General features: G+C 39.5%; 1 protein-coding gene across 3 annotated transcripts in view; it reads left to right on the forward strand.

Annotated features, from left to right (window-relative positions):
* Window positions 1-1,058: 1,058 nt before the first annotated feature.
* The window catches only part of nap1l4b (nucleosome assembly protein 1-like 4b), a 59,744-nt gene continuing 45,131 nt past the window's right edge, over window positions 1,059-15,671 (forward strand). Inside the window, exon 1 of one of the 3 annotated variants that reach the window (XM_048606817.1) lies at window positions 1,059-1,160. The gene's annotated coding sequence lies outside the window, so the exon portion shown is untranslated. The remainder of the gene's footprint in view (window positions 1,161-15,671) is intronic. The other 2 variants (XM_048606818.1, XM_048606819.1) reach the window with 2 other exon arrangements.

Here is a 15,671-nt window from a genome sequence, read left to right on the forward strand (position 1 = left end):
CCCAGTGTCGCAGCGGACAAGAACGCAAATTTGAAGAACAACACCTTTTCTTCTGCCTGGGCACCCTACATCCCGGAGGACTCAACATTGAGTTCTCCAATTTCAAATAACATTCCCAGCCATCCCCCAGCTCCTTCCATTCCACCTACTGACCCTCCCTTCCAGCCACCAAATGATTCAACCATCCCATCGACCAGCCAGGTCGTACCTATTACCAGTGTCCACCTATCACCACCAATCTGATACCCCGATCCCCCATTTATCTGCAGCTCCCCCTCCCCCCACATCCAGTCCTGAAGATGGGTAATACCCAAAACGTTGGCAGCTCCTTTCCTCCAGATGCTAGCTGGCCTGCTGTCTTCTTCCAGCCTCCTGCTTTGCCTACTAAGCCCTGTTTGAACTAACCAAAAACTTTCAAACTCTGGATTTCCAAAGCTAAAACAAAAAAAATCAACCTTTGATTTTTCTGCACCAAAACCAAACCAACTGATCTCATTGTTTATCCTACTTCCATTGTCACTCCAGAGGTTCCTGCTCGCTGACATACACTGGATCAGGACGGTATTCTGCAAGGATTGTCTGATTTATTTTTGAACCCTTCAGAAAAGTAACCAACCCCCATACGCTACCCATTCTAAAACATGGACTCTACACACTGTAATGCGTAAATCAGAAACCTTTCGTTGCAATGATTAATAAATAAATGAAAACAACGTTTTGTTTTGGTTAATCAAGCCCAGTAATATTGAAGGGAGGTGAGCCTGAACGAGTAATTTTCAAATCCTGGAGTCTCCGAGACAAACCTGTATACTCATTAACATAGGGAAGTACATGTCCTGCAATTACATCGCGCCTTTTCGTGAGCATTCGATGCCTTCGCACCGAAACCTATTGGGAATGGACGGTTATTCTGCGGCCCGTCAGCGTCTCTCCGAAGGCTCTATTTTCAGCCGGCAGATTAAAATTCGGTCGCCTTTAAGAGCCGACGACTCCGGCACCCGGCGGGCTCGTGGCTTCTAATTGGCCGGTTCCGTGCTCCCTGACGTCAGGCGGGGAGGGGGCGACCAATGGGAAGTGGTCTCTTTGGTGTCCGCCATTAGCGCGCGGCGGTGGCTGTGAAGCGGCCGGGCGGGAGCGACGGTTGCGGAGCGTAGGTACAGGTGAGGGAGGGATCGGTCGGTAGATGAACGGATGGATAGGTGGACGAACGAACGGATAGATAGATAGATGGATGGATGGATGGATGGATGGATGAATGAATGAATGAATGAATGGATGGTTAGTTAGTTAGAGGCCCGGGCTGCGGCGAACAGAGAGTGCTGTCTGAGCGGCGTGTTGTAGGCAGAGGGTGAAATCTTCACGTGTTGCAGGGACATACAGGGTGGGGGGGCCTGGGAGGTCAGGCCCCCCCCCTTCCCCCCCCCCCCCCCCCAAAACCTTGCACGCCAGCTCCGAGTTGCGTGTTCCGCTGTATTTGAGGCTTTGTGGTTGAATGTTTACAGCGGCCGCAGTGCGGTGTTTACTCGGCAGGTTATGTTTTTAAAGTAACAGTAAACACACACACAATGGAAACCCACCTAGCTGTGGGGGGTGGTGGGCTTCAGACGCCCTAAAGCTTTTAACCCAACTGGGGAGGAAAAAAAAGCAATACAAGCGGGATCTTACTTCTGCCTGTTCCAAATGCGTAAGGTATCGTCTTTCTTTACATACCCATCCCCCCCTCCCAACCTTCTACAGCATAAGGTCAGCATCACTTATCCAATCCCAAGAAGAGTCGTATTTGACTTAAAACGTTAACACTGCATTTCTCCACAAATGCTGTCAAGACCTGCTGAGTTTCTCAGGGCTTTGTGTTAATTTTGAATCTCCAACATTTACAGTATTTTGCTTTTATTTATTAACATGGTACTGTTTTGCCATCTTCAAGTAGTTCACAGTTGGGTAATTTGATTATTGAAAGTTCCAAATCAATTCTAAAATTTGCTTATTTGTGGATCAGTTATGTTCACATTTAAGTGTGAATTTGGTTAACTAAGAATTAAAGGCTGAAACAAAAATAAAAACTGCTGGAAAAGTTCTGCAGATCTGGCAGCATCTGTGGAGAGAAAGCATCTGTCTCTCCACAGATGCTATCAGACCTACTCACCTGTGCCAGCATTTTTAATTTTTTTTCTGATTTACAGCACCTGCAGTTCTTTACTTTTTTTACTACAAATTAAAGGCTGTTGGTTAGCAGGCATATATGGCCACCATTGGTTTTCAGAAGTATTTATTTTGACTTCTTAAGTGTTTAAATTACTTTGGGCACTTATGTAATATTCATCTGGAATGCCAGTGGTGCTTGTGCTCCCCAATGAAAATATGAAGTAAGATCTTTATTTCATTCTGTTTCCTTGTGTTCCATACAAATTGGAAAGTTAATATGCAATTATCAGTGTCTAGTTGTTGGTATTTGGCTTGGTGATAGTACTTTATTGCTGTATTGTTTCCAAGTCCACCTAACGAACTCATATGAGGTGAACATATTACAAAGCTCTGCTTGTTGAGGGGTGTTACATTTAAAGTAACAAGGAATTAAAATAAGGCCAAGTTATGTTATTCAGCTTGAGTAAATGATTCCATTGTATCATTTGCTGAATAGGAAATTCTCCTTGATCATCTTATCTCAACTAGTCCAACCAAAACAGACCAAATTTTCAAAACCCTCGTATAATGATGGTGTGACATTGTTACACGTAATTTGACTGTTGTATTTGCATGTATTACAGACTGCTTTTTGGAAGTAATTAATTGATTGAAGTGCTTAGAGATGTTCTCAGTATACAAGGTACTGTATAAATGTGAGCTATTTGTCTGTGAATTTTTTTCTAGACTTGCCAAAGCATTTCTCAACCAATTAATTAATTTTTCAGTTGCATTCTGCATTTTCATGCTAAAGCTGCAGTCAATCTGGGAGCAGGGTTCAAAGGAGACATGTGAATAACCAGCTAATGTATCTTTTGGTGGCTTTTGAGAAGAAAGCAAAAACTATTCTCTGATAATTCAGTGCCATGAATCTTTTAGCAATATATGCAGGTGAGCCTTGATTTAAGGTAATGTGAAGAGTGACAGCCTCAACAAACCTGTGTCCTTCTCTAAGCACTGTGCTAAAGATGTTGTTTGTGTACTTAAAGTTCTGGAGATGTTGTCCTGAAACTGCAATCCATTGACTCAAGTGTGTCTAACTATTTCATAAGACCGTAAGAAATGGGAACGTTTGGCCCTTGAAACCTGCTCCACTGATCTGACATTCCGCACATCCACTTTCCTGCCTTTTCCCTGTGACCCTTGATTCCCCTACTGATCAAGAATCTATCTATCTGAGCCTTAAATAGCCACAGCATTTTCACAAGGAGTTCCAAAGCCACTCAGCCCTCCGAGAGAAGGAATTCCTACTCATCGTAGTCTTAAATTGAAGTCCCTTTTATTCTGAGGCTATGCCCTCAGGTCCTAGACTCTTCCCATGAGGGGAAACATCCTGTTGGCACTTAACCTGCCAAATCCTTTAAGAATCCTATATGTATCAGTGCGATCACTTGTCTGTCTTCTAAACTCAGACTCCCAACCTGTTTAACCTTTGCTTATAAGCGAGTCGTTCCATACCAGAGGTCATTCAGTTTGATAATTTCTGTGCATTTGTTTTAGTGTGATTTTATAGTTAAGTAATTTTAAAATCCCATTATGAAGTACAACATTGATAAGTCTGTGTAACACAAAAATACATTTTTTTTTTTTTACTCCTTTTCCAAAGATCTTGATCTCCTTAGTTTACTGTGGTCTTGTGGGCAATGGTTGTTACTGTAGATTTTGTTGCAGTAGCTTTGACTCATAAGTAAACCATGTTGAATTTTGTTACATTCAAAAATGATCCATAATCAACTAATTCTCTTCTGTTGTACGTACACTCAATAAGGGCAGGTAGTCAGTGGGGGAATTACAAGTGGGGAAAGCTGATTCTAAACCAGAGTTGTTGCTGCTGTCTAATCACATGGTCCTTATGGGACTTAATGTCCTCTACGAAAATGATCACCTCAAATAGCAAAATGAGCGTATGGTTTATTTACTGCCCGAACAACCTAAAACCTTCTAACCTGCCCTTTTTATCCCATAAAATGCGAATAGCTTAGCTTGTGCAGGATTTATGAGCAGAAACATGCCATTTAATCCAACCAGTCCATGTTTGTTTATACTCCACTTTAACCTTCTTTATCTTTTCTCATTTAAATCTACTATTTTAACCATCTATTCCCCATAGTCCCTGCATAAATAATCTGTTCTATACTCTTCAGTTACTTCCCGTGATAGAACGCTCCACATTCTGACCATTCTGGGTGAAGAAGTTTCTTCTTGATTTCCCCATTGGATTTCTTGGTAGCTTTTATAATGGCAGTTTCTAGTTGTGTTCTTCCTGAGAAGAGGAAGTATTCACTCTGGTACGATGCTAACAAAACTGTTCATAATTTTCAAGATGTTGTTTTGATTACCTGTCTCTTTGTTTTGAACCATGAAGTGACCTAGCCTGTCCATTGCTTTCTGTAACATGTACGTATGCATTTCTGGCATAATCCTTGTGATTCATCTTTGCAGTCTGTCCTGTATATTTACACACTTTTTACAGCATTGTGACCTTTTAAGATAGTGTTTATGATTAGTAGTCTGTTTCTCCCTCCTTCCAGTTGTCCAGTAATTGCACATTGTTATCCTGAAAATGTCAGTTTAGGAATATAAGAACACAAATGAGTGTAGAGCAATTGGTCACTCACCTGCTTTATACTTCAATGGGCGATCAGCCTTAACTTCACTATCCTGTCCATTCCTCATAGCTAATTTCACTGAGATCAAATAAAACAAAGAATTGCAAATGCTAGAACTTTGAAACAAAGATCTGAAGGAAAGTCAGTGGACTCTAAACATTCAGAGATAGTAAGAACTGCAGATGCTGCAGAATCTGAGATGTACAAGATGTAGAGCTGGATGAACACAGCAGGCCTAACCCTAACCCTTTCTGAAGAAGGGTCTAGGCCTGAAACGTCAGCCTTGCTGCTCCTCTGATGCTGCTTGCCCTGCTGTGTTCATCCATCTCTACACCTTGTATATCATGGACTCTAAACATTAACCTTTTTTTCTCTTCAAGGATGCTGCCAGGCCTACTGAGTTCCTCCAGCAATTTGTTTTTTCTTCCCTGAGTTCAAAAATCTATTGATTTTTCAATCTTGAATATACTCTATGATGGAGTATTCGTAACCTTCTATCACCTATTTCTAAAGAATCACAGCCTTCCAAGTGAGGAAATTTCTCCTCATCTCCTTAAATGATTGACCTTTCTTTCCTGAGACTGTGTCCTGGTGCTGTAGATTACCCGGCCAGAACCAAAAATAACCCTTCACTTTCTACTAGGTAGCCCCTTCAGAATCTTGGTCCAATTTGATCATCTTGAATAATTCCAAACTCCAGAGAGTATGAGCCCCATTTACTCTGCTTCTGGTCAAGAGAGAACCTCTTACCCAAGAAGTAAGTCTAATGAACTTTTGCTGTCCTGCCTCCAAAGCTAGCATATTTGTCCTTGAATATAGACAGCAAAACTGTGTACAGTATTTTCAGATTTAGTCTCGCCAAAGTCCTGCACAATTGTCACAAGACTTCTGGTTCTTTTATCTTAATCCTTTTGCAATCATCTTCTATTTTGTCCATTAACCAGCTTTAATCCTTATTAATATCATCCCATGCCAAATGGTAAAGTTGCCATTGCCCTCCCAGACCATAGGGCTGCTCTCTTATCAGAGATAGATAACTGGTTGTTTAAGCTAAGGGTCACCAGGCCTCAAACAAGAGGAGAGGGTGAGAAGGAGAGTTCATCATGGTAACCTCAGCAGGTGTGGAATGTTTTAATTGCTTGTCTGGCAGCTGTTTGAATACCTTCTGAAAACCCATATAGCTTCCATCCACTGTCTCCCAATTATCTACTCTTCTCGTTAAGTAGTTAGGGAAGCACTTCAGTAGACTAATGAGACACGTATTTTCTTTTCATAATGCTGTTGATTTTATTTAGGCACCTTTTATATTCAAAGTGTCTGGTTGCTAAATCACTAATATTAAATTCTAGCACTTTTTTCAACAAGGGTGATGTCAAGTTAACTGGTTTACAGTTCCCTATTTTCTCTCCTCTTGTGTAGTGGAGTTACATTTGTTACCTAACAATCTGTAGCAGCAATTGTTGAATTTAAGAATGTAGACATATTTGTTATTCCTCAACTGTTCCAGAAACAGAATTATAAACTTTCTATTTTTTAAATTCTAATTTGATAGCATAGTTAAGTAAAGGCTTTAAATATATATAAATATTTCATGTTTAATGTTAGTCTTACATGTGAAAGTATGCAATTTGCAAACTTTAGTATTCCCTCAGCTGTTCGGTGTGCCGGGTCCAGAACAGCATAACTCTTTAGTCTAGATGTTGCTCAGGAGACAGCTGCTTTCAAAATGCAAAACTGGAATTGTAGTTTGCCTCTAGTATATATAAAGCAATTTTTCTTTAATGTCACTGATAGATGAGGAGAAGAATGTGGCCTGTAACTACATCAATGCTGTGACCAGAACAGAAAATGACCTGCGACTGCCGTGTTGTGACTGAATAGATGTCTAGATGTTACTATTTTAATCAGTTATTCATTGTGACCCTTGAGCTAAAAAGTGCCTTTGTTTCCTTACCTGTCCATGGGATGATAACCCTATCTTGCTTCTACCTTAAGCTTAAAGTAGGGAAATAGCTGAGAATATTAACAATATCATGCATGTGTGGTACTCTATCTACATGCAAGTTATTTGCTTTAATATGATCAACAGTGAATGAAGAATGCTCTGAAGATGAGTCTAAAAGGACTCTTCTTCAATGTTAATTCTCTTTCTGTCTCTGCAGATGCTACCAGACCTGCTGGGTTTCCTCAACACTTTCTCTTTTATTCCCTGTTCCTGTGTTATGGATCATATGCAATTAGAACTTTGATTTGCATAAGTGTGAAAGTCAACCCTGGTGCAAAACTTCACACATTTATGCAGATCCGGTGCTATTTCTACTGTTCTCGTCAAAATTGCTTTTTGTTAACACAAGTAAAAGAAATAGAAAGGAAACTTGAGGATCTACAAATGAGGAGAACAAGCCTCTTCCTCTTCCTCCTCTTCCTCCTCCTCCTCCAAGTTTCCCAAGAGACAGTCCCTACACCTGCCTCTAGTTCCATTCCGTGACCTATGCACATAGGTGACCCTCCACCTAAGAACAGGTTCTCCATGAAAGTGTGTGTGTGTGTCCGTGTCCGTCGCTCTGCCTCCTCTTGTTTCTCTCTCCATGCCCCTTGGACTGTCAAGCAGTGATCTGTCTTCCTTCTGTACAAAGAAGGAACTGCTGGTTTCAATAGCGTTTCTTGGCACCACAGGATGAAATGCACTTTACTAGTCAATGTTGTAATACAGAAAGCACGGCACCCAACCTGAACTCAGCAAGATCCGACAATGAAGGAAGGGAATGGATTGATGAGGGCGGAGTGGTAGACTTTGTTTACTTAGTCTTTTATTAAAGCCTTTGACAAGGTTCTGCGTGGTAGACTTAGTAAAGTTACATCATATTGGGATTCAGGGTGACCTTGCCAATTGGATACAAAATCTCTAGGAGACAGGGCGAAGGTTTTCAGGACTGGAGGTCTGTGACCAGCGGTGTTGCACAGGGATTGGTGCTGGGTCCAATGTTTGTCATTTATATAAAGGATTTGGATGAGAATATTGGAGGCATGGTTAATAACTTTGTGGATGACCCAAAATTGTTGGTATAGTGGACAGTGAAGAAGGTTATCTAAGATTACAAAGAGATCTTGATCAACTAGGTCAATGGGCTAAGGAGTGGCAGATGGAGTTTAAATTAATGTTTAATATTGCATTTTGGTAAAACAAATAAGGGCAGAACTTGTACAATTAATGGCAGGGCCCTGGGTAGTGGTGTAGACCTAGGGGTTCAGGTCCATAATTCTTTAAAATTTGCATCACAGATAGACAGGGTGGTTAATGTGTTCGGCACGCTTGCCTTCATTATTCAATCCTTTGAGTAGAGGAGTTGGGATGCAATGTTGCGGTTGTCCAGGACATTGAGGCCTCTTCGGGAGTACTGTGTGCCGTTCTGGTATACTCTGCTATAGGAAGAATATTATTAAATTGGAGAGGGTTCAGAAAAGATTTACCAAGATGTTGCCAGGAATGGAGGGTTTGACTTATAAAAATAGGCTGGGGTGTTTTTCACTGGAGTGTAGAAGGTTGAAGGGTGACCATTTATTGAGGTTTATAAAATCATGAGTGGCATACATAAGGTGAATGACAGGTGTCTTTTCCTGAGGGTGGAGGAGTTCAAATCTAGGTGGCATATTTTTAAGGTGAGAGGAGAAAGTTTTAAAGGACACGAGGGACAACATTTTTACACGGTGGTTCATATGCAGAACTACCTGCCAGCGGAACTAGTGGATGCAGGTACAGTTATAGCATTTTAAAATGTATGAAGGAGCCAAATGTACAGTTGTTAAATTTGCTGATGACACAATGATAGGTTGTAAAGAGGACATAACGAGCCTACAGTGGAAGAAAGACAAGTTAAGTGAGTAAATATCTGGCAAATGGAGTACAATGTTGTTGAATGTGGGAAATTTTAAAACATTTGGGTAAGTACATGAATAGGAAAGGTTTGAAAGAATATGGGCCAAATGCAGGCAAGTGCGACTAGTTTAGTTTGGGAACATGGTTGGGGTGGACTACTTGGGCCAAAGGGTCTGTTCCCATGCTGTAGACTCTATAACTCAATAAATTTTAAAGGTATGAGGTACCAATGTGTGTAACAAAATGCTAGTGAATTTATGACGTCCCCGTATGCCCCTGGAAATACTTCAAGAAGGTTGAACAAGCACCAAATTGTAATTATATAGTATCTACAGCACAGGAACGGGTCGTAAAACAGTGTTGGAGAAACTTGGCATGTCTGGTAACATTTGATGAGAGAAATAGTTAATGTTTCAAGTCCATTTGTGACTGCAAAGAGTTCTGAATGTCTTTTTTCAATTCTTTGTGCCATAGTGGACAGTTTCACACTTTTTTCCCACATTCAACAACATTGTACTCCATTTACCAGATATTTACTCACTTAACTTGTCTTTCTTCCGTTGTAGGCTCGTTATGTCCTCTTTACAACCTATCATTGTGTCATCAGCAAATTTAACGACTGTACATTTGGCTCCTTCATACAGGTCACTATTTAAATTGTAAAGAGTTGGGGCTATAGCACTGACCCCTGTGGTGCATCACTCATGACATACTGTCAGCCTGGAAAAAAAAATTCATTGATTCCTATAAACAGAATACTGAAGAAACTAATCAAGTCTGGCAGTATCTGTGATGAGAAATAGTTAATGTTTTGAGACTGATATTAATGCTCGTAGGATTGCAACAAATGTTTGCCAGATTTGTTGCCAAGATGGCAGGTCTCTCCTATGAAGAGAGTTCGAGCAAACAGGGCCTGTATTGAAGTTTTGAAAAATGGGAGGTGACCTTATTAAACCCTATGAAATATTTAAATGGAAAGATGGAAGAGGTGCATGTAAAATGCTCCCCCAGTTGGGGTGTCTAGAACCAGGGACAGAATTTGGAAAAAAGGCAGATGCCACTTAGATTCAAAATGAGGTGAAATTTCTTTACTTGGCTGTGAATCTTACAGATTCTCCAGAAGTAGGAAACACGTATGCATGTTGAGGTTTTGTGGAAGTTTGGCACTTTTCTGTAAATGTCAGTTAATGCACCATTAGTTGTAAATTCTAAAAGATTTTCTTTTGTTATCCAAAGGTGTGAACTTGTAAGACCAACCAGTTTGAGAACTAAATGATCTACTTGTGTTCGTATGTTTAAAGTGTGTTTTCCTGTATTCCATTTCTGGTTAATGTAAGCTTTAGTAACACAGCATTTATATAGTAACTTTAGCAGAAGTAATATTTCAAGATCCTTTTAGCAAAAGATTCTTTTCTCCATTCAAAGTTTGGCTTCTTGTTGGTATGTTCAAATTAAGCATAACCAGTTGCTGCATTTTGATAAGACCAAATTTACTGACCTGTTTTCAGGTCAACATGCTGTTTTTAAAAACTGGGCCATACTATCAAAAGTTTGAAATGTTGATGAAGCTTTATCTGTTTGTCATTTCGCCAACTTCAAACTATATTATTTTAGAGCTTTTGGGCTGGTTGTGAGACATTTTTATGATTCCTTTGACATTGTTTCCACCCCAGTCACTTGTTGGTAAGTAATGATCCCTATTGTTTTCTCATGGGATTGCTTTCCCATGTTTTATTAGATTTCTATCAATTTTGTTCAAAAACAAAAAATGCTATTGTGAAAGAATTGATTACTGAAACCTGCTACAAGCCAGTCACAAGGAGAATACCTTATCATATTGATATGAAAAAATGTTAAATTGTATGCAGTGGTATCAATGGATTGCAGTGATGGAACCTGAATATTGTTTTATATTGTATCAAAATTCTTAAGTGATAATGGAGCACTGTTTCCTTCAACCTTCAGTAGTTAAAATTTTGATTTATTTTTGGTGTAGTTGTGCTTTATGAAGCCTACTTGCATGAACTGAGTGTCATATTTCTTGTTATTAGTAATGAAATGTGTCCAGGCATTACACTGACATCATCTGTGGCTATTAAATACCGGGAATTTAAGTTTAAAAATTGGAATTAGTAAAAGAGAGAAGCAGGTATTTTCCTCTCAGTTGTGTCTCTGATTTTTTTTTAAAATGTAATTTCTGAGTAACTTGTCTTGATCTTTCCCTCACTTTTTAGTGCTAGTTTAGTGAGAAACATTATTGACTAACAGTACTTGGTTATGAAGTCTAGCCTAGTGCTAATTAATTAAGGGAAGATAACTTTTTAGCATGTGTCAGATACCTTCTGCATTCCAAGTTGAAGGTTTGAAATTACTTGAGTTAATAGTGCCTTGGGATTTTTTATATATTAGATGGCAAATGATGCTTTAGTGTGATATATAGTCATGGTGTCTCAGCTCCTCCATGCTGACTAGGTATCCTAAATTGAACTAGTCCTGTTTGCTTATGTTTGGCTATATCCCTCTAACCTTTCCTATTCATGTACTTGTCCAAATGTCTTTTAAATGTTGCACAATTCTACCCGCCTTCACCATATTCGTCTAACCCAATGGCCCAAGTATTTTGCATGTGTTCTATATCCTGTATTTGTCTCTGATTTTAAAATTTGCCTTTGTCTTTGTAATTTTTTAAAATAATTCAACCTGCTCCAGAGATGTTATGTTATGACTTGAACCTGAGTGTTTTGTTTCAGGGGTAAGGACATTGCCACTGTGCCACAAGATTACTTTGTATCACATTGCTGTTTGACCATCTTTCTTTCCACTAGTTCTTTGCAGAAGTGCAGTTCTGTGTTTATTTATTTCCCTTCTGTTCTGTGTTTTGTACAGCTATAAACTTTGTTTGTAGTATATTCATGGCAATATGTTCGTTTTGCGCAGGTGCTTCCAGATTGCATTATTTCCAGTTAAGACCTGTTTAATTTTGTAGACTGTCATTATCTTGCGCTTTTTTTTACCAAGTATAACTAAGTTGATATTTTCAGTATGTAATTGACACAGCTGATGGAGAGAATGCAAAAAATCAAAAGAAATGAGTATTTATGATGCATTAATATCTGCAGTCTGGATGAAAATGAAAGCTTGATTGCAGCTTGGAGGGGTCTGAATTTGATCATTATGACATCTCCTTTTTGTTTTCTGACACTTTGATTCTGTCCAGTACACGTGGTAGAAACTTCTGTGTAGGCATATTTCTCTGTGCGACTTGAAGAAATTTATTTTACAGATTTTATTGCATCAATCTGTGAAGGTATTACGTAAAGGTTTTTCAGATTAAGGGAAGTAAGAAAAGCAACCCAAATATTTTTTTCAGCCGTTATCCCATTCCTAATTTTCTTTTTATTTTGAACATAAAATAGATAATGTTGCCATAGTTGACCGGAAGTAATCCAATGGTATAGCATTTTGCTCACGGCACTCTGCCGATTTTATTTTTTTTGTTTCATTGAAAAGTAAAATGCTGGAAATCTGAAATAAAACAACTAAAAATACGCAGCCGGTTGGGAAGCATTTTTGGAGAGCAACAAAACCAATGAGTGTTTCTGGTCAGTGATTTTTTTTTTTTCACTTTGCTGACTGCTTTCAGAAACTGCCTTCTAACTAATACCACTCTGATCAATTGCATTGAACAGTCCCCAGAATCATAGGAATAATAACTTCTCAGAAATTGGAACACATTTTACTTTCTAATTGGAGTGTTGGAAATATTTCATTTAAGAAAGGAAATGGTAAGTGGGAGAAATCAAAAGAGGGAAGATGATAAGGCTGGAAAGTGAAGTAGTTTGTTAATCTTGTGGTTAAATGTTCAAATTAATATTCCTCAAATTATGTCATTCAGTCATTATCAGAGAATGAAAAGCAAGGAGTATTTGGTGCTTTTCACTTTCTTGGTGCCTAAGTGTTTCATTTTTTAAAAAAAAAAGTTTGCTTTTAACATAATCACTCAGTTTGTTTAAATAATTAGTCATATTTGTTAATGTCAGGCAATGGCCAGCTCCAATAAAAGACAACCTAATCACTGTCCCGTGACATTCAATGGGGTTACCATTGACCAGAAACTCAACTGGACTTCTCACGCAAACACTAGCTACGAGAGCAGTTCAGAAGCTAGGAATAATTCATCTCCTGATTGCCCAAAGCCTGTCCACCACCTACAAGGCACAAGTCAGGAGTGTGATAGAATATTCCTCACTTGGCTAGAAGGGTGCAGCACGAACATCAGTCAAGAAGGTTGACACCATCCAGGACAAAGCAGCCTGCTTGATTGACATTATAGGCATCCACTCCCTCCATCACCTGACGTTCCGTGTACTAACAACAAGGTGCATTGCAGAAATTCACCCAAGATGCTTGGCCTGAACTTTCCAAACGTACGATACTTCCATCCCGAAGGATGAGAGTAGCAGATACATGGGAGCACCACCATGTGCAAGTTGCCCTCCCAGCCACTTAACATTCTGACTTGAAAATATATCACCATGCCTTCACTGTCACTGGGTCAGAATTTGGAATTCCCTCCCTAATGGCATTATAGGTTAACCTACAGCATGTGGACTACAGCAGTTCAAGAAGGCAGCTCCTCGCTATTGCCACAAGGATGACTAGCCACAGGCAATAAAATGCTGGTCATCTAGAGATGTCTGTGTCCCACGAGTGAACATTTTTAAAAGGCCCCATTAACGGCAAATTAATAGGCAGTTAATCTTGATGTACATTAGGTAAAAAGCAAATCTCAACCTTGCCAGTGAAGCCTATGTCCTATGATTGAAAATTTTTTTTTTATATATATGTCAGTTTACAAAGTAAATTTCCCAGTTAGCGCATGCCAGGATTCCGTTCTGCTGTTTTGTAGCTCTCAACTTTTGTGTGACCAAATAGACTATTCAAGTCACCTACATTGCCATTACAAAAGATATGTTGGCTTAGTGTTTAAAAAAAAAATTAACTCTTTGAGAATTAACTATAAAGGACTGTTGCACAGCACTGAGGCAGATGGCATGTATTCTTGCCATCCCTGAAACTTTTTTTATTTCTGTTTAAATGCATGTAATAAGCTTTTCCAGTGGTTGAAATACTGCAAGGCATGTGATGGCCTTTAGTTGTGTGGAATTTTAGATGGGCCAAAAAAAGGGGAAAATGGCAGAAGAGCAGCTAAGTAATAGGTCTGCTGTATCACAAACGGAGGAGGGATGGTGGGATGATCCTCCCTTCTTTTTCTCAACTAACCATGAGTCCCTTGCATGGCAAATGCTGTCATGGGCAATTTGCTCGCTCCACATGATATCAAAAAACAGCTGAAGTCACTGGATATTGGAAACCTATGAACCCTGACAATATTCTACCAAAATACTGAAGAGTGGTGCTTCCGAACTTGCTACCTCATTAGCTGTGCTGTTTCAGAACAGCTCCAACACTGGCATCTAACCAATGTGGACAGTTGCCAGGTATAGTAAGCTTTGTTTTAATTGGCACCTTTATGAACCACTACACTCGATTTAAACCGGCAAAAATTATATACCTCAAACACCGGAAGTCTGTGTATTATCGTGATCTCTGCAATTTCCAAGCAGTCAGTTAAGAGTGTGAGTGAGAAGACTCTGCTGGTAAGTTTTGTTTGAAGCAAAATTGTATTATGATTTAAGTGATTTATTCTTTAAGTATAAAAGTGTGTGTATATCCCCCTGCATCACGTATTGTGTGTTTTTAACGTTGATTATGTGGACCTTCTGATCAACCAGCACACTCCTAGTCTCATAGGTGCCGGTTAATGAAAGGTTTGCGCTATATCTTTTACACAAAGCCAGGACACGTCCAACCCAGCCAATTACCACCGTTCCGCTTATTCTTGATCAGTAAAGTGATGGTGAGTCATCCACGTTACTAAACAGTGTTTGCTCAGCAATAACCTGCCTACTAATTCTCAGTTTTGGTTCTGTCGAGGCTACTCGGCTGTTGACCCGTTGCTACCTTGGTCCAAATATGAATAGAACAGCTGAACTCAAGAACGAGTGAATGCTATTGACATCAAGGGTGTGTTTTATAGTGTGAAATCAAGGAAACCTAGCAAAACTAGCATCAATGGGGATCGTGGGAAAGACTCGAAGTCACAAAGGAAGATGGTTAAAAAAAATTCATGCCAAACAAGTGCAGACAATGACCATCTTCAGCAAGAGAATTCGCTCTTAACAGTATCTAAATTTCCCAGTACTTGCGTCCAGTGGGGGCTTACCATTGACTAGATGTAACTGGCCTACCCATATAAATACTGTGGCTACAAAAACAGGTGAGAGGCTAGGAATTTTGCAGTGAGTTACTCACCACCTGACTCCCCAAATCCTGGCCGTCTAAAAGAGACACATCAGCAATGTAATGGGAAAGGTGTCATTAAGCTAGAAAAAGCGAACCCACAGAGGAAGACAAAAAACAGAGGAAACCGGCAAGTTGGCTTAACAGAATGGACGAGTTGGACCAAAGGGTCTGTTTCCATGCTGTATGACACATGACTTTCAGTCATTGGGAAGCTGTTAAATACATTGCGGCAGGGTACTTTTGTAAAATTCATTGCAGTCAGTAAGAGGAAACAGTTTTTGGCAAATCTTATTTAAAATCATGTTTCTTAAAATTACTGTGCTGTGAGTAAAGGGAAATTGCTTTTATTGAACTTGGACTTCCAGGTACAGGAAGATGTAGGCAAAAGTGAATAATTTTCTGGTCGCCAAGATTTGACAATTTGTGTGCTACAGGGATCAAAGCTGCGGCCTCAACTTTTACAATTTATATAAATAACTTAATGAAGGAACTGTTCGTTTTCCAAGTTTTGTTATCAGAAAAATTAAGGCGATAAAGGGATATAGGTAAGTCAAGTGAGAGGGCAAAAATATGGCAAATGGAAATGTACAATTGTTTATTTTGGCTGGAAGAATAGAAAAAAGGCATACTATCTT

Source organism: Rhincodon typus, chromosome 17 (assembly GCF_021869965.1).
Source record: "Rhincodon typus isolate 14 chromosome 17, sRhiTyp1.1, whole genome shotgun sequence".
Lineage (NCBI taxonomy): Eukaryota > Metazoa > Chordata > Chondrichthyes > Orectolobiformes > Rhincodontidae > Rhincodon > Rhincodon typus.